Here is a 27,141-nt window from a genome sequence, read left to right as displayed (position 1 = left end):
AAACAGGAGCTTCCAGTGTTTCAATTTTGTAAAGCTTTATAAAATGGAATGTCCTTGCTTATAAATGAGAAAGTAATGCAAAGATGAAAGAAAAAGCACACTGATCCCTTCCAAGGCATTGCAGGTTATTTTGCTGATTAAAAAAAAAAAAAAAGTATAAAGCTGAGTCACTTTACCTGGGAGCTTCTATGACAGACTCTGCCTGCTGCATCACTCGGTACTCTGTGTACTGTGATGGGGCTTACCTTTGAACTCAGAGGTCTGTGTCAGCCTTAAGCCTACATGATTCCGCATTACTGCCACTCATGATCACTATTTAATTGGTACTCTTCTCTTATTTTGTGTTCTCTGGCATATTCTCAATCCTGTGATACTCTGGCTTAATTCACTGTCTCACTATTCTCCTCTCTACCAAACCTTTCAGTTTTAGTTTCTAGAACCTCTGTTCCACACTCAACGAAGTAATCTAATTACTAAATCTTTTTCACTCAATATAAGTTTCATTTTTGTTTCCCTAGCTACACCCTATCCTTCCTCGTGAATACAAACACCCCTGGAGGACTCTAGGTAGAAGCATTCATTCTCTCAACACACTCTCTGGGGTAGGTTAAATGATGCTCTCCCCCTCCATGCTGTACTTCTAGCCTTGAAGATGGAGGAAAAAGACACGAGGCAAGAAATTCAGGTGATCTCTATGAATTAAAAAAGCAAGGGAACAGAGTCTTCCCTAGATTTTGGACAGGATTACTGGCCTGTCAACATCTTGATTTTAGCCTGGTGAAACTGATTTCAAACTTCTGACTTCAAAAACTATAAGATAGTATGTTGGTATTGAAGTAAATCACTTTATTTCTATGGTTTTTATTATAGCATCAATAGGAAACTAAGGAATTGTATTCATCAATTTTTGTGGCAAAACAGCTCCCGCCACCGAGGTTTATGACATCTGTTTATAAATCCTTAAACTCCCAGTTTCTTGTCACAGTCATGGAAGATGTTAACACCTGACTTTTGTCCATATCTTGCTCTTTACCATCCCCAAAGTCCATCAGCTTTGATCTGTTCTGGATTTTTTTTTTTTTTTAAAGATTTTATTTATTTATTTGACAGAGAGAGATCACAAGTAGGTAGAGAGGCAGGCAGAGAGAGAGAGGAGGAGGAAACAGGCTCCCTGCCGAGCAGAGAGCCCGATGCGGGACTCGATCCCAGGACCCTGAGATCATGACCTGAGCCGAAGGCAGGGGCTTAACCCACTGAGCCACCCAGGCGCCCTGTTCTGGATTTTTGTCTCCAAAAATTGCTTTCACTTCTCTCTTACCTTATTTCATGATTTATCCTGGAACCCATGACTAATCACTTAAACCTCTCTTAATTCCCTTGAATCCTCATCTTTCTGCTACCTCTGTAAGTCCTCAGCCTAGAATTAATTTCACTGTCTGCTTCTTATATCTGAACTGTTGAAATTTGCTAGAATAAAATTCTTCAAATACATAGATTACTTAATACTTATTCCTGGTCTCCATAGTTTACCAAGTTAACTATGTCAACTATGTTAACTGGTTGTGACTTATATCACCCCAAACAGTTCTGTCTTTCATTACCAGTAGGAATTGTGCTAAGTTTTCACAAGCCTTCTGAAACCTCTACAAAAATGTTATCCTTCTCATTTGTGGTAGATAATCTTAACATATCTTATGGAGTTATCTTCTCTCAGGGATGTCTGAGTATGTAGGGCCCAAGAAAAGTCAGTTTTTGCAGGATCTGTATTGGTAGAAATGATTTGATTTTTTAAAAAGGTATCTTAAAAAATTAAAAGAGACATGTGAGATTTGGTAATTATTGATGAAGACTTAGAATAATGGTTAGAGAGGAGGCATCTGTGTATTTGCTTAGTGTCTAGTCAGTGCATGAGAAGATTCTTCATAGTATCTGGTACCATTTCTTTTGGTTCAGGTCCAGGAACTACGGCTTCATATTCTTTATCATCAGATGAACCATTTCTGATTAATTTCATGTCTCCTTATTGGTAAAAGACACAGTAGTTATTACTCACAAAATTATATTAACACAATAGATATCCCATTGCCTCTTCAGTTCCCAGATATCATTTATTTAATTCTGGTTATTAATAACTCATGATGCTAAATCAACCTAGCATCACCCATGAATACTAGCTTCCCATGACTCTGTCTTGAAGGTTGTTGCTGTGCTTTGTTGATGATGACTGGAAATCCAGATCTTACTGTAGTTATCTGATTATGTTAAGGTTACTGTTCAGAATCTTATAAATATAGAGTAAGATATGTTCCAAGCATGTCTTTTTTTGAACTTCTCAGGTTATATTTATGGCATTTCAAAGGTGTGATTTATTTCAATGTTGATACGCCCCTGTCTTCCACATATCAACACAGGGAAGAAGGATAAGAAATGACCCTTGGGTAAAGCAGAGAAATCATTTCACATGGGGACTATCACTCTCTCGTCCAGTACAACTCCAGTCACCATGTCAGTGAGAAACATTGATGTAATATACCCTTTGTTATTATGAGTAGTGGTCATGAGAGCCTTTAGAGGAGAGAGGTGCAGCATCTCCCAAGTACTGCTGGAAACATGGCACCGATCCTATGGAGAGGGTAGGATGATTGCTTCTGAGTGCTGTTGGTGGAAGACACATAAGGTAAAAGATCTGTGCTGCCAACCCCACAGCCTTTGGTTACATTTACAACCAAAGCAAAGTATGAATTGGTCTGTGGTTCAAGCTCAAGTTTGGATGGGAGACCATTCTCATCAGTAGCCTAGGGCCCTGAACTTGTCCTGTGTCTAATGTGAGTATCACTAAAAATCACCATGCTGTTGTCATTCTGGCAGCCCATTCTCACTCAGTCCCATGAAAACCAAAACAAAATAGATTATACCAGCCAACAAGTGCAATCCATTCACCTTGCCACCCTCCTGGAACTGGAACTAATGACAGAGCCCAGGGCAATCTCAGAGGCTTGAGTTCCAAAGCTCTTCTGGGCATTTGGTGGATCTCATGTAAGGAGCAGAGAGTCAGAAAGCATATTTCTCCCATAAGGTGAGAAATCTTTCATAAGGATCCTCACCCTCTCAGATGGCACTGCTGTCCCCATCCCAGGCATCCCAGGGGACTTGGGGACAATTTTGAGGAAGGTGCTTCTGTTGACCAGGAATAGTATGGAACTTGGTCCAGACCTGCCTGCTGGTAGCATTGCTGTCCTTGGCCAATTCCAAGTATTAGAGAGGGATTTGGAACATTTGTGGAAGATACGCCAGAACCTGGATCTACAGAGACCCAGACTGGTACTTCCACTTGAAAGTATGGAAGCATGATACTTCCTCCAGTGCCCATGTCCTCCTTTCAAAATAAAATATGTATTTTTGTGCTCACCACTGCCCCGTGAACGTCAGGTGGTGAGGTATCCTTCACTGGCTTGAAGGTCAACTGCTCCATCTGTGTTCTGTTTTCTCTCATCTCCTTGGAAACCTCACTTTAGTGAGGTTTCTTCTATGTCTTCAATGTCTCCCTTTCTCTTTCCATTTTGCCTTTCCCTCATAGCCAGAAGTCTTTTGTTGATTATTTTCTTTCCTATTTCTTTCTTTCTCTTCACACCGTCTTCATGAAGGAAAAGTCTATACTCATGTTTCCCCCTATGCTTTCTGTTTTCCCTCAAGTTGCTGTTGTTTGGGTTTCCTCTACCCTAAGTGCCCTGACAAGTTATTAGTGACCAAAGCATTACTGAACCCAGTTATTTTAGATACTGTACTTCTCTGTTGCAATTTAAACTGTTGGGAGCCCTTTCCTTGAGACTCACTTATTCTTTAATCTTTGTCATACTTCTCTGACTGTTCTTTTTTGGTTTCTCCATGGAATTATTTTCTGTTAATCCTTTGAGCCTCTGTATTTGCTGCATTTGCTCCTTGTATTAGTTTTCTACTCTTTCCTAATAAATGACCACAGACTTAGTTTATAAGAACTCCCATTTATTATCTCACAGTTTTGTAGGTCAGGATTCTATCCACGGGGTAGCTAGTTCCTCTCTTAGGTTCTTACGAGCTGAAATGAAGGAGTTGGTAGGACTGTGCACCCAAGCTCATTCAGTTTGTGGTAGAGGTCCTCCATTTCCTTGCTGGGTTTCAGCATGGGTCACTTCCAGCTCCCAGGGACCACCCACATTCCTTGTCGTGTGCCCCTTCTATTGCAAGCTGGCAACAAAGAACTTCCTTTCTATTGAATCCCTCTCAAACTTTATAAATATCTTTCACCAAGAAGAGGCAACATGATCTTAAGATTATATTCTTCTAGGATAGAATTACCTATTTTAAAGTCAGCTGACTTTACACCATTTTACATTTAACATGTTTCCAAATGAATGCATTCTTTGGTGTTTCTCCTTTATCATCCACTCCTCCTGCTGTATTCCCTGTCTCATTTAAGTTATCAAATCACTGATGCCAGGAATCTTAGTATTATGCTTATTTTTTGCTTCCTTTTATCACACATTTATACATATACATTACGTGTACATTAAGGTATATATGACTTTCACAGCATTTCTTCAATATTCATAAGCCTCTTTTTTCCATGTTTACAACCATTGTTCCAGTTCAGGCTCTCATTTATCTTGAATATTATAATACATTTTCATTGAGGTATAATGTATATCCAGAAAAGTACACTATCATAAGTATATGGCACAATTAATTTTACAGTCACTATACTCATGTAACCAGCAGTTGTGGGTAGGCAGCTATGCAATGGACACAGGAGAGAATGGATCTCAAAGGATTCTCTAGGATGCCTCCTAGTATCTCCATCTCCATCAGAAAATTTAAAGGATAATTACAACAACCAAAGAAGTACAGGATCATGGAGGATTTAGTTACTCAGATCCTTTAGGAATAAAGTTTTAGGTTAACCTAAAAAGGTGTAAACATTTGGCACTTAAACTTTGGTTCTGTGTGTGTGTGTGTGTGTGTGTGTGTGTACTATTTTCTGTTTTTTCTTCTCTTGTTCTCTTACCTCTTGCTATTTTATATAAGATTGTTACTGGTGATTAACTTTAAAATTTAGTAATTTGGTAACAGAACATTCAGAGAGAACACTCACTAAATTTAGGGAAATTGAAAGGTTGGATGAGGGGTGCCTGGGTGGCTCAATCGTTAAGAGTCTACCCTTGGCTCAGGTCATGATCCCAGGGTCCTGGGATTGAGTCCCGCATTGAGCTCCCTGCAGAAGCCTGCTTCGCCCTCTCCCTCTGTTGCTCCCCTGCTTGTGTTCCCTCTCCTGCTGTGTCTCTCTCTGTCAAATAAATAAATAAAATCTTAAGAAAGAAAGGAAGATAGGTTGGTTGGAGGAGGAGACCTTCTTCCTCTGTTTGCTTCTTGTTCCTGTCAGTATCGGTTCAACAGTGGTCCCTTAGTCTGGCTGTTACACTTCCATTTTGTAGTTTTGTCCATACTTCCTAAAAACAGACCCAGATTCTCCTCTCATCCATCACATGCATATTCCCTTAGCCAAGTGGCACTCTTCCCTCTATGTGAGCACTGCAAGTTCTTTTATCTCAAACATGTAAGCTTTAAGTTGTAAGAATTTTAACATCTTTCCTGTCCCCTCTCTGATTTTTGGATGAAAACTTACAGAAGTTACTGCATCTGTAATGTCTCCTTCCTGTTTTTTTGTTTCCTTCCTTCCTTTCTTCCTTCCTTCTTTCCACCCTTCCTTCCCATTTTACTGTTTTTCAAATTCCTTTTTTCCTTTTCAAATCAATTTCATGTTAAGTATAATTTGCATGCAATGAAATTCATGCATTTTTATTGTGCAGGTGAGCTGTGGTTCACTATTTAATTGGTATATTAGTACAAACAAGTTATAAAATATTTCTAACACCTCAAAAAATTCTCTTTTGCCCTGCCAGTGAATTGCCATTCACTCCAAGCCCTAGGCAACCTTTGATTTTTTTCACCACTGTATATTCATTTTGTCTCTTCGTGTAATTAAACTTCATGTAATTAAAATCATGTAGTGTATACTTCTTGTGTCTGGATTCTTTTACTCATAGTGATGCTTTGGGAATTTATCCATGTTTTGCACTGATTAGTAATTGATTCCTTTTTATGGTTGAGTGGTCTTCTAGTGAATGAATATGCCAAAGTGTGTTGTTTATTCATTCACCTGTTGATAGACAGTTTGGTGCTATTATGAATAAACTTGCTATAAGCATTCATATTCAAATATTTTTGTATGTATGTATATATTTCATATATGTTTCTTACAGCTTGTGGCTTGCCTTTTAATATTTGAAATTGTATCTTTCTAGGAGCAGATTTTTTAATTTGGATGACATCCAGTTTATCAGATTTTTTTTCTTTTATAGTTAGTGATTTTTATATTCTAAGAAATCTATGTCTAATTAAAGTAGTGAAGACTTCATTCTATCTTTTCTTCAGAAGCTTTTAACTTTAAAGATACAATCCATTTTGAGATTTTTTTTTTTTTTCTGTGTGGTAGGAGTGAAGGGTTGAGTTCATTTTCCTAATGAATATTCAGTTGTCCCTGTACCAGAAGCTGTTCTTTCCCATTAATTTACTGTGGTACCTTTGTTGCAAATTAATTGATTATATATGTGTGAGCATATTTCTGGACTGTGTGTTACTTTTTATTGATCTGTTAGTCTATTTTAACACCAACACCATACTGTCTTGGTTACTATTGCTTTATAGTAAACCTTTAAATCATGTAGTGTCAGTCCTTCAAATTTTTTTGTTTCAAAATTGTTTTGACTATTCTAGATTCTTTGCACTACCTCATAAATTTCAGATGTAATATGTACATTTTTACAAGAAAAAACCTGTGGGGGGTTTGTTTGAGGTACATTGAATCTATAAACTAACTGGGGGGAAAACTGACATCTTAACAAGAGTGAGTCTTCCAATTCATGGAGGTGATATATATATATTGAGGTCTACTTGAATTTTTCTCAGCGTTGTTTAGTAATTTGCAAAATGTACAGATTTTGCACATATTTTGTTAAAGATTGCTAACTGTTTGATGTTTTTGATCCTGCATCATGCAAATTATCAAACCTACTTATTAATTCTAGTAGCTCTTTGTCCCCTAGATTCTTTGGGATTTTCTACTTACAAGATCAAGTTGGCTGCAGTTACAAATTGTTTTACTTTATATGTTCCAATGTGCCAATCTGTATGTCTTCATTGCTTTTTCTTGCCTTATTACACTGGATAAAACCTCAAGTGCAGTGTTAAATAGAAGTGATTATAGCAGACATCCTTGCCTATTTCCCAGTATTAGAGGTAAGGTTTTCATACTTTAGTCTTGATGTTGACCATAGGTTTTTTTTTTTTTTTTTCCTTAATATAGGTGCTATCTTAGTTTTCCCCCAAAATACCACAAGTTGGCCATTTGCTCTTTATATGTGTCTTCACATTGACTTTTTGACATGGTTGTCTTACATGGACATCAGTCATTAGATTTAGGGTCCACCCTAATCCAATATGACCTTATTTTAGCTTGATTACACTCTATTTCCAAATAAGGTCACATTCACAGGTAGCAGGGATAAGAACTTCAGCATATCTTTTTGGAGTCATAATCTACCCACAACTAGTGTCCTTTACTGGGTTGAAAGTTCTCTTATATTCCTAGTTTGCTGAGTGTTTGTATTATAAATGGGTATTGAGTTTTGTCAAATGCTTTATCTGAATTTATTAAGATATCGTATCAATTTTCTTTTATTTTAAAAACAGTAAAATGCATTGATTAATATTTTACAGTGTATTATGGAAATTTTTAAACATTCAGCAAAGTTGAAGTAATTTTATAGTAAATATTGGTATCCCCACAATTGGTATACCCACTCTTCTACCATTAGTGTTTTACTTAATGTGTTTTATCACTTACACATTTCATTACATATACTTCTACCTTTCATTAATCCATCTTTTATTGATGCATTCCAAAATAAATTACAGATACCAGTACACTTTTTACTAAATACTCCACCATACATGCAATTACTGAAGTTCAATCTTTATGTAATCTTTTTACTTTTGAGAACGAGCTTACATAAAACAAAATCAGTTTCAAGCAGATTGTAGATGCATAGGTGAAAGCTTAATATAGTGTTTCTATTAAGTAATACAAGATAATATCTTTATGATATTGTGGTACAGAATTATTTCTTTAACAGGATACAAAATGTCCTAATTATAATTGAAAAACATTGTAGTTAATTAGTAGAGATTCTTTCTATTCATTAAAAGATGCTATTTAAGGAAAAAAGGCATAAACAGTGGAATGAAAAGAAGTATTTGCAATGTACTCCATAAAGAACATGTCTTACGATAATATAAGCATTCTTGACAGAAAATCCAGTATAAAACAATAACAATAAAAACAACAGAAATCTGAAATAGGCTCTCCACAAAATATCATACCCAATGATAAATAAAAATATTAAAACATGTCCAATGTCATTAATAATTAAAAGTATAAGGGGAAACTCCTAAAATCTACCAGAATAATAAAATAAAAAATAATGACTACATTAAATGTAGTCATATTTTTACGACATAAAATTAAAAAATAAATGTTGGTAAAGATGGAGAACAATGAGAGTTTTAATATACTGCTCAGCAGAGTATGAATTTTTATAACCACTTTGAAAAACTCTCATTATCCAGTAACATTGAACGTATGCATACCTTATGACACAGAAGTTTTACTAGTAGGTGCATATCCAGTAGTAATATGTGCAAATATTCATCAAAAGTTATACAAAAAAATTCATATCAGCATTATTTGTAATAGCCCCAAATTTGAAAAACCCAAATATTCATCAATAATGGGTTAAATAAATTACATATTTTCATACAATACTAAACATCAATAAAAGTGGAGTAGTAATAGCTACAGAAAACAGCACAGATGAGTATCACAAACACGATACTTAGTGAATGTAGACTTACACAGAAGAATACATACTATATGCTCGCATAGAAGGTTCAAAAATAGGCAGAGGTAATCATTCACAGTGCAATAATCCATACAGTTTACACAGTTTTCTGGAGCCATTTCATTCTTCAAAAGAAAATTAAAAATAAACAACTGCTTATTCCTCCTCTTTCCTGGTATTGGTCATCAAGACTTCTCATAAGGTAGCCCCTATTTTTCAACGCTTTTCTCTTTGCCCTTTATGCCCGAGCTACACCAGGTATCCTGTCATCCTTGAACTCACACAGAAAACTTCCACTTCTCTGCTCATCTGTCCCCTCTTCCTTCAGTCTCCAAACTGCCTCTGATTTTTCAAGTCCCACGCCAAATACTACTTCTCATTCAGGATTTTCCTGATCCTTTTATTTCAGCATCATCTTTTTTTGGTCTGGTATCCAGTGCTATTTTCTACTTCTCTTTTGATCACTCTATTCAAATTTTAGTGATAGTAATTTTAGCATTTGCCCTGTCCTATCTTCCATCCAAATCCCGATTAAGAGAGAACGTATGCAAAACTAATGTATAAAATTAAAGAAAAAAAATGTATGGACCTGGGATTTAGACTAATTTTTAATGGAAATTTATTATGGGAAGTTTCAAATATGTGATAAAATAAAACGAATAGTATAGTAGATTCCCATGTACCCATCACCTGGCCTCAGCAATAATCATAGTTCTGGTTCAATTCAGTTTTGAATCCCTTATTAATTGACTCACCATGGGGAATTGAGATGGAAATTACAGCATTGCCTGTAGGGTATAAAATGCATAGAAACAAGGGTAAAATTGGACCTGGGCATAGTTATATGTTCAGTAATTTTTTTTTATTTGCATACATGAATTTGTACTTGACTTATTTTTACTTTAATATTGTTGTGCTTACCGCTTGGTTTTAAAGTTTTCTGTCCTTCTTTATAAATGAGAGTCCAAATGGTTTAACTAAGTTTCATAATTGGATGAACAAATAACTTTATTCTCTACTTAAGAATAGTGTGATTTTCATCTTCCCTTTCCGTACCTCTTCCTCTCTTTGCACCTTCAGTTCTTCCTTTCCTCTGACATGTTCTTTGGGGCTACATTTTCAGGGCATTCAACTCTGAAAAAAGCCAACACCCATGAGATTTCTGGAATGATAAAGGTAATAGAACTTCAACACAATAAAGTGAGTTTCCCACACTCATCCCTTCAAATTGTGTGTGTTTATATAGTGAATCCCAAGTGCAAAATGTATTGTAAAAGTGGGAGAGAGCCCTGGGTTATTATGTGTGAAGAAACTAATTTTTAAATGCTGATAAAGAGGTGATTTTTCTTCATTATCATATTGAAGATTACTTTTGGTGAAGAAAGACAAATTAAAATTCATGTTGTTTTAGACCAGGGGATTTTGGAACCTTACAGACATAGAATACTGTCTTTGTGAGATCTTCTAAACAAGTTTTTCACACAGTTTTAAACTTATATATTTAGGAGTAGGAATGTACTATGGGAAGAATAAATGAGAGTTTTGATTATTTAACCATGTAGGGTCTTAGTTTTTCTATCTAGAAAATGAAAGGAATAATTTTCTTAAATTAAAAAATATATATTTAACATATAAATATATATTTAATATAAATCAATTTAATAATTAAAAATATAAAAAAATAATAAAAATTTTAATATAAATTTAAAAATTAAAAATAAATAAAAATCTAGTAGGTAATCATCCTTTATTATATCTATTACTGAATAAGTACACAAAGAAACATTGTTCTCACTTTTCTTACTGTTAAGAGCTTATTTATTATATAATTGCAGCCACACCCTAAACAAATTGTGTGAACAATGTATATTAGCAGCCAGTTATATAATAAACTCTGTGTGGTAATAAGTAGGTTTAATTTTAAGTGATTAGTTCCTTTTAGAATACTTAAATATTAGAGTGAATCTCTTGGTGATTTGTGAGTGGAGGGTGAGGGAAAAGAGTGATGAAGAAGTAATTGACAGTGTATTTTCCATGCATCTGTACAAAGCCCTCAAAGAATGGTGGTCATCAAAAGTGTTAAATTATAATCCATGGAAGTTGGCTTGGATGATGTGTGAGCACAGTATACATGGGTAACCATGTTTCTTTTTAGTGTTCCTGAGATGTTTCAGTTGTTAATATTCACTTCACATAGATAAGCCTGTCTTTTCAGAGGTTTCTCAGCACTACGTACATTTTTTCCCTTCAAATTATTTTCATTTTCTGCTGAGCTTTGCTGAGCAAGTTGACATTTTGTGCTTCCCAGCCAATGTGAGTCACTCACACATTTTGTTTTGTCCACACTGGTTCAGTGACTCTTGCCATCCCCAGTAACACAGTCATTATTCTGGCTTACACTTAAATTGAATGGTTGGTTAATGCCTTCTCCTTTGCATCTGCAGTAAAGCAGAAGCATTTGTAAAATGATTTTAACAACCACATTACACATCAGAAAGATAGACTACAAATATTAAGGTAATATTTGTTCCAGAGCAGCAAAGGATTTTAATGTTATAGTGTTGCTAGGTGAAGGAAAGATAGGCAGATAACTGGAGATGAGAACAGAATGATTTAGTAAAAGCCTCTTTAAAGAGCATTTCTGAAAACATTAGATAAAATCATTTTGCATTTAGCTCATTATAGTTTCAGTCTATAGTTTTTAATGTCTTACTCCAATGTTTATGTACTGAACTAAGATTAGTTGAATGAAAATGCATTTCTTTGTAGTTTTTAGTAAAACAAAAACAAAACAAATCAGTTGTTTTAAATGACATGTAAACAAGAAAAACCATATATGGCTGATCCTTAAACAATATAGGTTTGAACTTCATGGGTCCACTTACATGTGGATTTTTTTCAATAAATACCACACAGTACTATAAACATATTTTCTCTTCCTTATGATTTTTTTCTTAACATTTTATTTACTTATTTGACAGAGCACAAGTAGGGGGAGCAGCAGATAGAGAGAGAGGGAGAAGCTGGCTCACCACCGAGCAGGGAGCCTAATACAGGGCTTGATCCCAGGACCCTGAGATCACAACCTGAGCCAAAGGTAGCTGCCTAACTGAATGACACACCCAGGCATCCCTCTTCCTTATGATTTTCTTAAGAACTTTTTTCTCTAGCTTACTTTATTGTAAGAATATAGTATATAATACATATACAAAATATGTGTCAGTTGACTTTATGTTTATCATTAAGGCTTCTGGTCAATAGTAGGCTATTAGTAATTACATCTGGGGGCAGTCAAGATTTATAATTGGGATTCAAGATGGTGACATAGGAGACTCTGAACTCACCTTCACAGAACACACCTGTTATGCTTAGTAATAGGAGGGTTCCTCCTGAAGAAATACTGAAACTGAACATATACTGAAAAACCAAAGACAGAAATAATAAAGAGAACAGTAAGAGAGACAGAGTTATGGTAATAAAGGGAACACCCATCCCTGATGTTGTGAATGGCAGTGAGGAAGGATAGTACTGAGGGACTGGGAAGAGATCCTTCTGTTCTTAGGCATAGGAAAAAACCCCACAGCTTAAAAGAGCAACTAGTGTATAACTGAGACAACATGAGAACTCAGTCAAGTGGTGGAGGACCTGCAGGAAACCTCCCCAGGTCAGAGGGACTGGAGAATAACATGGCTTCCATTCCTACCCCACCTGAAAAGCCTAGATCTGAGTACAGTCTGGACACCATAACAGGCAGGTCTGGTCATCTCAGTGAGCTTGAGACTTCAGAGAGCCCAGGGTCCACAAGCCCACACCAGCCCCAGCCACACTGTGTCACAGAAGAAAAGCTATGGTGTAAAAGGGCCAAGGAACTACAGGAATTCTTTTTCTGCCCTCCACCTAAAAGCACAGACCAGATCAGGGGCCACCATGAGAGACGGAATCCAAGGCCTTAACAGGCATGTCCAGATGCCATAACTGGTAAGTCCAGTCATCACAGAAAGCTTGCAGCCTCAACAGCTCAGGACCGCAAGTCTACACCAGCACGGTTTCTAGGACACAGGAAAAAAACACCATAGTTTTAAAGGGCTGAACTGCAGAAATATTCTCTTCCCCTCCACCTTAAAGGCCCAAACTAGAGCAGGGTCTGTCTCATGGTGAGCTTGAGACTTCAGCAAGCCCAGAGTCCACAAGCCCACATCAGCCACCTTGTGGTACTGGGGCACAGAAAAGTAGCCATGGTTTTGTGTATTGTTTGTTTGCTTAATTTTTATTTTTTAAATTTAATTTGATATTCTAATTTTTCTTCTCTTGTTTTTATTTTTTCTTTCTGGTTTTGTTCTTTCTTTTTACTTCTCTTTCCTTTTTTTTTTTCTTTTGGTTTCTTTTCTTCTTTTCTTTTTTCTTTTCTTACTGTTATTTTTTCTCTAAAAAGCCACAGTTTGAAAGAGTAACTAGCATTCACAGCCACAGCTTCAACCAGCCAGCAAAAGTTACCAAACATACACAGTCTGCATAGGGGGCACTATACACAAGATTACTCCTTCAGCTTCCGGAGAAGTAGCCATTTTATTGATTCCATAGAAACAAATACGAAAGTTAAGCAAAATGGGAAGCTCCAAAAGCTCTGAAGAAAGGACGAGGGAAAAAAAAAAAAAAAAACCTCAAAAAAAAAAAAATTAAGTGAACAGAGATAAGCAATATGACAAAGAATTAAAGTTATGATTGTAAAGATAACCACTGGGCTGCAGGAAACAATAAAAGAATGCAATGAAACCTTTAATAAAGAGTTACAGAATATTAAAAATAACCAATCAGACTTGAAGAATACAATAACTAAGGTAGAAAACACTAGAGAGAATCAGCAGTAGAATAGCGGATGCAGAAGAACGTATCACAAATCTGAAAGACAGGGTAATAGAAAGCATAAAAGCTGAACAGCAAAAAGAGAAAAGAATTTTTAAAAAATGAGGTTGGGGGTGCTTGGGTGACTCAGTTGGTTAAATGTCTGCCTTTGGCTCAGGTCATGAGCCCTGGCATTGAGCCCTGCATCAGGCTTTCTTCCCAGCAGAGAGTCTGCTTCTCCCTCTGCCCCTCCACCCTGCTCATGCACGCACACACTCTCTCTCTCACAGGTGAGCAAAAATAAAATCTTTTAAAAAATGAAGATAGATTAAGAGATCTTTGGACAACATTAAGTGAAAAAACATTTGCATTCTAGGGTCTCAGAAGAAAAAAGAGAAAAGTGTAGAAAATTTATTTGAAGAAATAACTGAAAATTTCTCTAACCTACGGAAGGAAATAGACATCCAAGTTCAAGAAGCATGGAGGATTCCAAAAGAGATGAACCCCAGGAGGGCTACACCATGGCACATGATAGTTAAAGTGTCTAATGTTAAAGAGAGAATTTAAAAATCAACAAGAAAAAACCCAAAAGGTACCTACAAAGGAAAACCTATAAGGCTGTCAGCTGATTTTTCAGCAGAAACATTGAAAGCCAGAGGGAGGGGCATAAGCTATTCCAACTGCAGAAAGGAAAAAAACCTACAACCAAGAATACTCTACCTGGCAAGGTTATCAGAGTTTTCCAGACAAACTAAGGATAAAGAAGTTTATCACCAGTCATCCAGCCTTAAAAGATTTTGTTAAGTGGAAAAGAAATGACCATAATTAGGCATAAGAAAAATATGAATAAAAAGATGCAAAAGATGTAAAAATTAAGGATATACTTAAAATGTAGAAAAGGGAATAAAAAGGTAACAAAAGGGGAAAAAGAAAAATAAGACTTTTTTCCTGTTTTGTTTGTTTGTCTTGTTTTTGTTTTGGATTTTTTTCTTTGCTTTTTTTTGTTGTTGTTTTTTTGTTTTGGGGTTTGTTTTTAGAATGTGTTTGGACTTGAATGGCCACCAAATTAGTATGGACTGTTATTTACTTAAGGTGTTATATATAAAGCTCATGTTAACCACAAACCCCAAATCTATGATAGATATATAAAAAGTGGAAAGAAAGAAATCCAAACAAAAAGCTATAGTCAAGGATCACAAAGAAAGAGAGCAAGAGAAGAAGAAAGGAACAAAGAAGAACTACAAAAACAACCAGAAAAAAACTTTGAAAAATAGCAATATGTACATCCCTATCAATAACTACTTTAAATGTAAATGGCCTAAATGCTCTAATCCAAAGACTTAGACTGGCAGAATGGATTAAAAAAAGCCAAACAAACCCACAAGACCCCTCTGTATGCAGTCTAAAAGCGACTCACTTCAGACATAAAGATGCATTCAGCCTGAAAGTGAAGGGATAGAAAAACATTCAGCATGTGAATTGAAATGGGAAAAAAAAAAAAAAAAGGCCAGGGTAACAATACTTATAGCAGACAAAATAGACTTTAAAACTAGTGGTAAAGAAGGGCATTACATAATGATAAAAAAGGATCAATCCAACAAAACTGTTGGGGACCGCCTCCGGCCTGGAAAGTCCCCGCCATTACAAGATGGCACTTGGCTCACTGCCAGCAAAATACGCTGCAAGTAAACAACGAACTTTCTGGTGAAGCCCGCCTAAAGGAGGACATAGTCATTGGCTGTTTCAAATTTAATCAGCATAGTAACAAGACTCTCATTGGCTCTCCCTATTGCTTGGCCCCTTATTGGTCACCCTGCTGCATATAAGCTAAGGAAGTTGATGAAATGAGGAATGAAGCATTAACACCGAACCAGGCTTCTTGTCGTTCTTGCGGGATTTAGCGAGAACGACACAAAACGATGTAACAATTGTGAATGTCTATGCACCCAACACTGGAGCACCTAAATGCATAAAGCAAATATTACTAGATAAAGAGAGAAATTGATGTTAGTATAATAATAGTAGGGGATTTTTTAACACTGTACTACATCAGTGGATAGATCATCCAGACAGAAAATTAACAAAGAAACACTGTCTCTGAATGATACATTGGACTAGATGGACATAACAGATATATATAGAACATTCCATGTAAAAACAACAGAATACACATTCTTCTCAAGCACACATAGAACATCCTCCAGAATAGAGCACATACAAGGCCATAAAAGAAGCCTCAATAAATGTAAAAAGATTGAAATCATACCTTGCATCTTTTTTTGACCACAGCAGTATGAAACTAGAAATAAATCACAAGAAAAAATGGAAAAAACACAAACATGTGAAGCCTAAACAACATGATATTGAAAAACCAATGTGTTGGTGAAGAATCAAAGATGAAATAAAAACATGAAGACAAATGAAAATGAAAACACAATGCTTCAAAATCTCTGGGACAGGGGCGCCTGGGTGGCTCAGTGGGTTAAGCCTCTGCCTTCAGCTCAGGTCATGGTCTCAGGGTCCTGGGGTGGAGCCCCGCATCAGGCTCTCTGCTCAGTAGGGAGCCTGCTTCCTCCTCTCTCTCTGTCTGCCTCTCTGCCTGCTTGTGATCTCTGTCTGTCAAATAAATAAATAAATCTTTTTTTTTTTTAAAGATTTTATTTATTTGTCAGAGAGAGACTGGGAGAGAGAGCGAGCACAGGCAGACAGAATGGCAGGCAGAGGCAGAGGGAGAAGCAGGCTCCCCTCCGAGCAAGGAGCCCAATGTGGGACTCGATCCCAGGACGCTGGGATCATGACCTGAGCCGAAGGCAACTGCTTAACCAACTGAGCCACCCAGGCATCCCCAATAAATAAATCTTTTTTTAAAAAAATCTCTGGGACGTGGCAAAAACAGTTCTAAGAGAGAGGTATAGAGCAATAAAGGCCTATCTCAAGAAATAAGATAAACTCAAATAATATAGCCTCATGCCTAAAAGAAATAGAAAAAGAAGGACAAACAAAGCCCAAGGTGGATAGTAGAAAGGAAATAATAAAGATGAGAGCAGATATAAATGACATAGAGACTAAGAAAATAGAAAATAATCAATGAAACCAAGAGCTTATTCTTTAAAAAGTAAACTAATTGACAAACCCTTAGCCAAACTCCTCAAGAAAAGAAGAGAAAGGGCCCAAATAAAATCAGAAACAAGAGAGGATAAATAACTGGCAGCATAGAAATACAAAGGATTATAAGTGAATACAATGGGAAAGTATATGCTAACAAACTGGACAACTGAGAAGAAGGAATAAATTCCTAGAAACATACATACAGTCTTCTAAAACTGAACCAAGAAGAATTAGAGAGTGTGAACAGACCCGTTGCAAATAACAAAATTGAATGTGTCATCAAAAAACTACCAAAAAATAAGTCTAGGACCAGACTACAAGTGAATTCTACCAGAATTTAAAGAAGAGTTAATACCCTTTCAAACTATTTCAAAAAATAGAAGAGGAAGGAAAGCTTCCAAATTATTCTATGAGGTCAGTAGTACTTTGATACCCAAACCATACAAAGACACCACAAAAACCAAAAAACAAAACTACAGGCCAGTAACCCTGATGAACAGAGATGCATTAGTTCTCAACAAACTGTATACAATAATACATTAAAAAGATTATTCACCATGTTGAGGTAGGATATCTTCCTGGGATGCAAGGGTGGCTCAGCCTTCACAAATCAGTGTCATACACCATATCAATAAAAGAATAAAAATCATGATCATATCAATAAAGGTAGAAAAAACATTTGAGAAGATTCATCCGTTCATCAAAAACAACAACACTCCCAACAAAATGGGGTTAGAGGAAACATACCTCAACATAGTAATGTCATTAGAGGGAACATACCTTGACTTAAAGGCCATATCATTGTGAAGCAGAATTCACCAAACGTTGGATTGTTCACCCACTAATCATGCAGTTTTATCCGGTAAAGGCCATATATAAAAAGCCCACACCTACCATCATCCTCAGTGGTGAAAAACAGATTTCCCTCTAGGGTCAGGAATGAGAAAAGTACGTCTACTCTAGTCACCTTTATTCACCATCATACTGGAAATCCTAGCTTCAGCAATCAGACCAGAAAAAGGAATAAAAGGAATCTACAATGGTAATGAAGAATTTTAACTGTCACTGTTTGCAGACAACATGATACTATACATAGAAAATCCTAAAGATTCCACCAAAAAATCACTAAAAGTAATACACAAATTCAATAAAGTGGTAGGATACAAGATTTATACCCAGAATTCAGTAGCATATCTATACACTAACAATGTAGTCACAGAAAGAGAAAAATTTTTAAAAAGTACCATTTTTAATTGTACCAAAAAGAATGAAATATCTAGGAATAAACAGCTAAAGAGGTGAAGGACCTGTATTCTGAAAACTATAGAACACTCATGAAAGAAACTGAAGATGACACAAACAAATGGAAAGGTATGCCATGCTCATGGATTAGTAGAACAAATATTGTCAAAATGTCCCTATTACTCAAAGCAATCTACAGATTCAGTGTAATCCCTGTCCAAGTACTAACAGTATCTTTTGCAAAACTAGAACAAATAATACTAAGTTTGTATGGAACCACAGAAGACAGCAAATAGCCAAAATAATCCTGGTAAAAAAGAACAAAGGTGGAAGTACTACAATTCCAGATTTTAAGATGTACTACAGAGTTGTAATTAAAAAAATAAATAAATAAAAAAGAGGGAGATGGTTCTGGCACAAAAATAGACAGACACATAGAACACTGGAATAGAATAAAGATCCCAGAAATAAACACATATTTATGTGGTCAACTAACCTATGATAAAAGAAGCAAGAATATACAATGGGGAAAAGATACTTTTTTCAATAAATGGTGCTGGGAAAAATGGACAACAACATGCAAAAGAAGGAAACTGGTCTATTTTCTAACACCACACAAAAAATAAACTCAAAGTAGATTAAAGACCTAAACGTGAAACCTGAAACCTTAAAAATCCTACCAGAGAACATAGGCAGTGATTTTTCTGACATCAGCATATACCAATATTTTTCTAAATATATCTCCTAAAGGAAGGGCAATAAAATAAAATAAAATAAAATAAACTATTGGGACTTCATCAAAATAAAAAACTTTTGCACAGCAAAGGAAACCATCAGGAAAACAAAAAAGACCACCCACTGAATGAGAGAAGATAATTGAAATTATATTTCTGATAAGGGATTAATATCCAAAATATATCAAGTACTTACACAACATAACACCAAACAAACTCCCCAAAGAATATGATTAAAAGTGGGTAGTGGGTATAAATAGACATTTTCCCAAAGAGATGGCCAGTGGACACATGAAAAGATGCTCAACATCACTAATCATCAAGGAAATGGAAATAAAAACCATAATAAGATATCACCTAACACCCATTGTCAGAATGGCTAAAGGGAAGAAGACGAGAAACAATAGTGTTGGTGAGGGTGGGGGGAAAAAGGAACCCGTGTGCACAGGTGGTGGGAATGTAAATTGATACAATCACTTTGGAAAACAGTATAGGGGGTTCCTAAAAAATTAAAAATAGAAATACCATATGATCCAATAATTCCACTATTGGGTATATACTCAGGGAAAACCAAAACACTAACTCAAAAAAGTATATGACCCCTATGTTTATTGCAGCATTATTTATAATAGTCAAGACCTAGAAATAACCTAAGTGTAGACAAATGGACAAGAAAAACGTGTATATATGTATGTGCATGTTGTGTGTTATGTGATATATAGAGAGATCTATAGATTTTATCTGTACACTGAAATATTACCATAAAAAGGATGAGATCATTCCATTTGAGACAACATGGATGGACCTAGAAGGTTTAAATGAAATAAGTCAGACATAGAAAGACAAATACTGTATAACTCCACTCATAAATGGAACCTAAACAATGAATGAACAAACATAAAGCAGAACCAGATCTATAAATACAGAGAAATAACTGGTGGTTGCCTGAGGCGAGGTGGGGAGATTAAGCAAAATAGGTGAAGGGGAGAGGAAGGTACAGGTCTCTACTTGTAGAATGAGTGAATCACAGGAATGAAAAGCAGGGCATAAGGTAGACAGTGATATTGTAATAGTAATGAAATGAGACAGAAGGTTGCTCTCCTTGTAGTGAGCACAGCTTAATGGACAAACTTGTTCAATCACTGAGTTGTACACTTGAAACTAATGTACCATTGTGTGTCAACTATACTTAAATTTTTTAAAAAGTTAAAAATATTCAATAAGGGTTGTTCTGTAGTTCAAATTTAAGTGTTTACTAAATTGTTCGTTTTTTACATTAATAAGTTGTTTTAGATTTATCTAAATTCTAATTATAGAATTATAATTGTAAAAATTATAATGAATTTTATAATTTTAATATATATTAATATAATATAATTTTTAAAAATTATAATTATAAAAAATTAGAATAGAGAAATATGTGCATAAAATGAGACATTAGTTCAAGGATCCATTTTTTGATAGAAGTGGATCTATTTTTTGACAGCTCTCTGGAATTACCCACAGTTTATATTTCCAACAGCAGTTACCACTATAGGTGCTGCTAGATATAGAACCCCCTCATCCCTTAACCACAGTGCCAATGTATTAAATTTAACCAAAACACCAAACTCATACTCTGTATATATTCATATGACCATCACTTTACAACCAAACAGAAATAAATATGATCTTACAAATAAAAGGATTATTTATTGATAAGTAAATGCACATTTAATATTATCTTTAAGTAGCCAAAAACTAGAAGATTTGAATATCCTAGTGAAGACAGATTAGGATCCAGAGTACTACTTAGGTAATGTTTAGTTTCCAAATTCATTTTTTTTTAAAGATTTTATTTTATTATTTATTTGACAGAGAGAAATCACAAGTAGTCGGAGAGGCAGGCAGAGAGAGAGGAGGAAGCAGGCTCCCCGCTGAAAAGAGAGCCCCATGCGGGACTCGATCCCAGGACCCCGAGATCATGACCTGAGCCGAAGGCAGCGGCCTAACCCACTGAGCCACCCAGGCGCCCTAGTTTCCAAATTCAATTCTAATAAAGGTCTTTCATTATATCATTACGTCACTTAGACTCAAAGTGAATTATTTGAAAGGCTTTCTATAGTGAAACTTGAGGTCATTATGCAAAGTGAAATAAGAGAAAGATAGGTACCATGTGATCTTATTTACATGTGGAATTTAAACAAACAAGAAAACAAGCTCATAAATACAGGGAACAGATTGGTGGTTGCCAAAGGCAGAAAGTAGGGAATGGGCAAATTGGGCAAAGGGAGTCAAATGGTGCAAACTTCCAGTTATAAAATAAGTAAGTCATGGGGATGTCATTTACAGCATAGTTAATATGTGACTATAGTGACTATAGTTAATAATACTATACTCCATGTTTGAAAGTTCCTAAGCTCCTAAGTTCCTAAGTAAATCTTAAAAGTTCTCATCATAAGGAAAAAATTGGTAATTCTGAGTGGCAAAGTATATTAACTAAGCCTTGATCCAGTGTTGATCATTTTGCAGAAATATATGTTGTATTTAATTAATATCATTAAACTGTACAACTGAAATAATATAATGTTGTATGTCAGTTATATCTCAATAAAAAAGTAATAAAAGTGTTTCTGTACGAATAGCTTTTCAACTTAAAAGAAAGTTGCAGGTAGATTTTCAGTAATCTGAAAGGGTCAGCCCCATTAATCCCCACATTACTACCACATTAAGAGGCATACGTGTGCTTTATCTAGAGATTTATATTCAGTGTACAGTTTCTCCTCACTCTTCTTTATGAAGATAAGTCCAGTCCATTATTTTCCCCAGATTCTGTAACAGTATAGTTGTTATTTAAGTTAATTTTGAACTTTTTTGAATAAAGAATCTATGATTTCTTTTCATTTTGCTAGCCTCCCCTGCCAATAAAGCAAGGATGCTGTCTTTGCCTTTATTCTCAGTCTTAGCTTTACTTCTTCTCTTCCCTATCATTAGCAAGCTCTTACAACATTTTGTCTTGGTAGCAGCTCACTATGTAAGCTATCTATTTACTTCGTGTCTGCTTTATATATTAGATTTATAGAATGTAGCCTGCAGTCAATCTATAGCATGTTTCAGTTTTCATAATAATAATTATTATTTGGAACATATGAGCTACACCTCCTCTCAGGAATTCATAGCACTTTAACCAGCCATTACCTTTAGCAGCTCCTTAAATAAGTAATGATGGCAATAATTTGCCTAAGATTATAGAAAACATTTTTCCCCTCAGGGTTTATCTATTTCCAAAGAAGGACAAGATGCTGACACTTCCAAAATTTATGGGATTTCAATGAGAAAATTTAACCACCCTCCACATGTTTCCTGAAACATTTGGTATTTTTAGCAACTTAATTCCTCTCCAAGTTAACGTAATATTATACTTAACTAGCATTGTTATTCATCAGAGCAGTTAAGTAAGGTATTATTAGATAACTCTATAGTGGAGAGGACAGATTCACTTAGTATTTTCATCACTGCCTTGCCTTTTCTAAACAGAGGGAAAGCAAACTGACAGCTGAAAGAAGTTCGGATAGTCTCTCAATTGAGGGTCAAAGAGATTCACTATTCACTCAAATTAAGCGTGAATGACCCTTGGTGCAAAGGTGAGATGCGCAGGCTCAACAGCATGCCAAACGGCCCCAGATTATTCATAATGGACTGATGGAAGGATAAAAATGAAGCCGCTCAAAATGTAATGAAATTAACCTGGAAGTATTCCAGCCCGTCTGTAGAAAGCAAATGACGATAAGAGAGAGGGGAAAAAATGGGCGGAAAAACGCCCCATGAAAAAAGAATATGCAATTGGGACTCAAATTGGGTTTTCCAGCAGATTACTGTTAACCTAGGTTGGCCTTCTCCAGTTAGCATTTATCACATGTTATTAATTCTTTATTCTGCATAATCAGTTTATATCATTTTCAGTATATTGGTTTATGCTCTAATCCGAATAAAAGTGCTCTTCAGTATTGCAAAGAGCCTGAGTGTATTATCCAATTAACCAGCTATCCACGTATTTCAGATATGTTTGGAGAGTTCTGCTTCTTGCTTCCTAAGAGTTTTCTTTTGTAGTGAAAAGTGAAAGAAGTTTAGCCCCAGATAGGGACCTGTTCTAAATGTTTTGTACCGTATCCTTGCAGTTGTATTTTATAATTTCCTGGGCAAGAACTATTATCAATGGAATTAATGGAATATTTTTGGAATATTAGTGGCATATTTTTGCTAGTAGATCTCCTTTGCAGGACCAGCAAGTGAGGAGAAGGGCAAGTGAGTAGGAACGACCACTTTCAGAAAGCAATCAATACAATGTGGGTGAGCAAGGGGCATTCCCTGTGTCTAAAATTCTATTTGCAATGTTGCATATTACATTTCTCTCTTGAAGATACCTAACATGCATTACAATACTAAAGGCTCTGGCATTAAACTTCGTGTAGCCTAGAACATCCCAAATTTATTTAGGCACATAATGCTTGCTTTTTACTGTGCACTTATTAATGTATCTAGTATCTTTGTTCATTCCACACACACTTTGGGAAAGGGTATATATTATCACAGAGAGAAAGATGGCCAGAATGGAGTAGAGAAAAGTAGCTGGCTGACTGATAGACTGTGCCCACTTGGGGTGGCACAGAGCACAGCTCCTGAGTGTGTGAGTTAAGTGTTGGAACAGAGCTCTCATCTAGGCAGAATAAGAAATAGCTAGCTGTTCAAGCTCCATTATTTGACTTTTGCTTATGCCCTGGGTAGAAAAATGCAGTGCCTGTAGAGGAGAGGTGTGGGAGCAGAGAAATGAGAGCCTGATGTAGAAATCTGTCTCTAATCAGAGTTGGAGGGGTATTCTTTGGCTTATGTAACAGTCCCAACTTTGACCCTTTATAAAACAAAAACTCCACCCTAGGACATCCGTCATCATCAAAATCACCTCCAGATGAGTAAGCATCTTAAAGAATCCATTAGCATTATTATAGCCTCTCCCTTCAGGAGAAGGAACTTGTATGGGAAATATAGTTGCTTCAGGATCAGGCCGACTCTGGATCATATTCTGTATCACAGCTTACTAAATGCATGATCTTGGGCAAGATAACTTCATTTCTCAAACACATTTTTTCAAGTGTAGCTAGTACTATATACCTCACTATACTATCTTTTGCCCATATTTTCTTGATGCCCCAACAAAGCAATAGAATTTCCATGGAGACATTATGCTGAATGTTTTACCTGTATTATTTCATATAATTCTTTTAATGACCCTATGATAAGTAGGTACTAAACTCCATTTTAAAGAGGAAATAATAGAGACACCTGGGTGGCTAAGTTGGTTAAGCCTCTGCCTTTGGCTCAGGTCATGATCTCGGGGTCCTGGGATCAAGCCCCACGTTGGGCTCTCTGCTCGGTAGGGAGCCTGCTCCCCGCCTCTCTGCCTATTTGTGATCTCTGTCAAATAAGTAAACAAAATCTTAAAAAAATAAATAAAATAAAGAGGCAATAACTGATGCTCAGAGAAATGTCACAAGGTTACCTAGATATTAAATGGTGAAGTTAGGGTTTTAGTCCGAGTCTGAGTTTACTCTCAAGACTATGCTGAGAGTAAACTAGATACACAGTTGCAGGAGGGAGGTGGTGAAATGTGTAGTGCCTGCATGTTCCCAGGTGTCTGATGTTAACATATAAATGGTTAAACCAGGATCCTGGTAGTTCCAAATCTCCAACCACTTGGAGAACTCCAGTCTACCAGAGACTTCTCTAGGTAAGCTTAACCTATCCCAGATGATCAGTCTGGTAATCAGCTCTTTTCAAAGTACTTCTTTCAAAAGCGGGGAGAATGGACTCTCCCCTGGCTTACATCGTTATTGGAGCCTGCAGCCTATTGGATCCTGAGTGATGCAAGCCACTTAGCTTACTGATAATTCTCCTTTACCCTGTCACAAATTAGCTAGGTCTAAAGAACTTTAGACCTCTGTTCTCATTCAGAACTTGACTAACAATATCAACTCCTCTCTGACTCTTATTGCTGAGTCTAGCTCATAGAATTCTTTCTTTTTGGTGGTTTGTCTTAATGTCACTTAAATCTTGTTTCTTGTGTCCTTCTTACTTTGAGTTCTACAGATATATCTGTATATTTCTGACCCCAATTATGACTAAAGTGTAGTTCAAAAATGTCCCCACCTCAGGGTACTTCCTGAAGTCCTCTGTAAATCATCATTTTCAAATTGATACTTGTAACAGGTCAGATGTAACTAAATCTCAGTTCTTTCCAATGTGGACCTCTGATACACAAACATATTAATTTCACTGTGGAGTTCTGCAGCTGGCTCATACCAGCTCAGAAGGTGGTTAAACAAATAAAGTCTTAAAAAAATTTATTAGAGAGAGAGAATGGGAGCGCGGGAGCGGGGGTTGGGGGAGCCAGAAGTCGAGGGAGAAGCAGACTCTGCTGAGCACGGAACCCAGTGCTGGATTCTGATCCCAGGACCCTGGGATCATGACCTGAGCTGAAGGCAGCCGCTTAACAACTGAGCCGCCCAGGTGTCCCTGAAGAGTTTTAAATTTTCTAAAACTTTGCAAGCCAGTTGGTAGGCCATGGTGGGGGTATATAGGACATGGAAACCAGTCAATGCTACGAACCAGTTCTCCCTCCATCTTCCTTCATTCCACTCCCAGAGAGCTACTTGTTAAAGCTTTCCCAGTGCACCAGTCCTTTTCTGTCTTCTTCTTCTTCTTCTTCTTTTTTTTTTTTTTTTTTTTTTTTGAGTGCTGAGGGAAGCTAGGAGGCAGGCTTTTTTAGTATAGAGGAGTGTTGAAAGTAGGAAAAGTAGAGTCACCATTTGTCAATCCCGCTGAGGTTTCTGAGGAGCTGAGTCTCCCTTCCAGCAAATGTTGGTTATTATAGGGTAAGAATGTAGGTGTCTTTTGATTCATTTAATAGGTCATTTGGCCAAAAAGCCTGAAATGAAGGATATTTTTAATTTTGCTGCTGAGGATTCAGTGAGATAAACTTTAAAAACTTGTTTCCTAAGTAAAAATTAGCGCACAATAGAGAAATGAGAACCCATTTTACTGTAGCTTGAATCAGCCCTAGGTTTAGAGCAGTGAGTGGTTTTCAACCTTGTGTGCACAGCAGAAGCACCTGGATGCTTCTTTTTTTTTTTTTTTCTTTAAAGATTTTATTTATTTATTTGTCAGAGAGAGAGAGAGAGAGAGTGAGAGCGAGCACAGGCAGACAGAGTGGAAGGCAGAGGGAGGGAGAAGCAGGCTCCCTGCGGAGCAAGGAGCCCGATGTGGGACTCTATCCCAGGACGCTGGGATCATGACCTGAGCTGAAGGCAGCTGCTTAACTAACTGAGCCACCCAGGCGTCCCGCACCTGGATGCTTCTTAAGCTTGCCAATGCTAGGGCTTCCCCAGGTCACCTCACTCAGATTCTGCAGGCGGGTCACTGGCTATGTTGTTTCCAAAGTTTCCAGGTGATTCCAGTGTATACCAAGGATTAAAAGCAGCTGTGCAGAGCTCTGGAATCTTCCCTCCTGAGAAATTTATGTATTTAAGGCAGGAGGCCAGCCATTTTTCTGAGCTGTTGGTGTTTCCTCAGAGATGAGAGGTGAACACAAAACTGTAAGTGGTTTTGAATGTAATTTTTGGTGTTCTTGCATGTTTTTAATAATGTAATGTATATTGCCAGCACACCTTGGAGTTGTAGAAAAGTAAAATTTGTGTAAAAACAGTGGGGAACAAATAGAAACTTTGGAAAGTCAGTGGTGAGCCATATCAACCTTTCTTACTGACTGTAGAAATAAATCCCAAGTGAGAAAGGGGCAGAATTTCTTTGAAATATCCAGATGTCCTGGATATTTCTCCCTATCTCTATGCTATTCTTTCACTTAAAGAGATTGTTGTGACTAAAGTAGTTTTATCCAGATTTACATCTTCCTTGTTTTCTTCTGTAGTAATGCTGCAAAAACACCCAGTCCTTATCTAGAAGTGTGTTGTGGCGTTGGGGGGAGAATCCCTCTTGTGGTTTTATGTAGTAAAAAAAAATGGTGTTCCCACCTCAAATATATTTAACGCTCAATGAAACAAACATTAAGCTTTAAAATAAGTGTGAGAAAATCTGAAGTTCTGACTTTTTTCCAAAATATGTTGACTACTTTTTTTTTTTTTTAAGATTATATTATTTGGGAGGGCGAGAACACAAGCAGAGGGAGAAGC

The sequence above is a fragment of the Mustela putorius genome, unplaced genomic scaffold, assembly GCF_011764305.1.
Source record: "Mustela putorius furo isolate JIRA1106 unplaced genomic scaffold, ASM1176430v1.1 tig00003834_pilon_pilon_pilon, whole genome shotgun sequence".
In the NCBI taxonomy this organism is placed as follows: domain Eukaryota; kingdom Metazoa; phylum Chordata; class Mammalia; order Carnivora; family Mustelidae; genus Mustela; species Mustela putorius.
The sequence above is the reverse complement of the archived record's forward strand: the minus strand, read 5'-3'. Positions refer to the sequence as shown.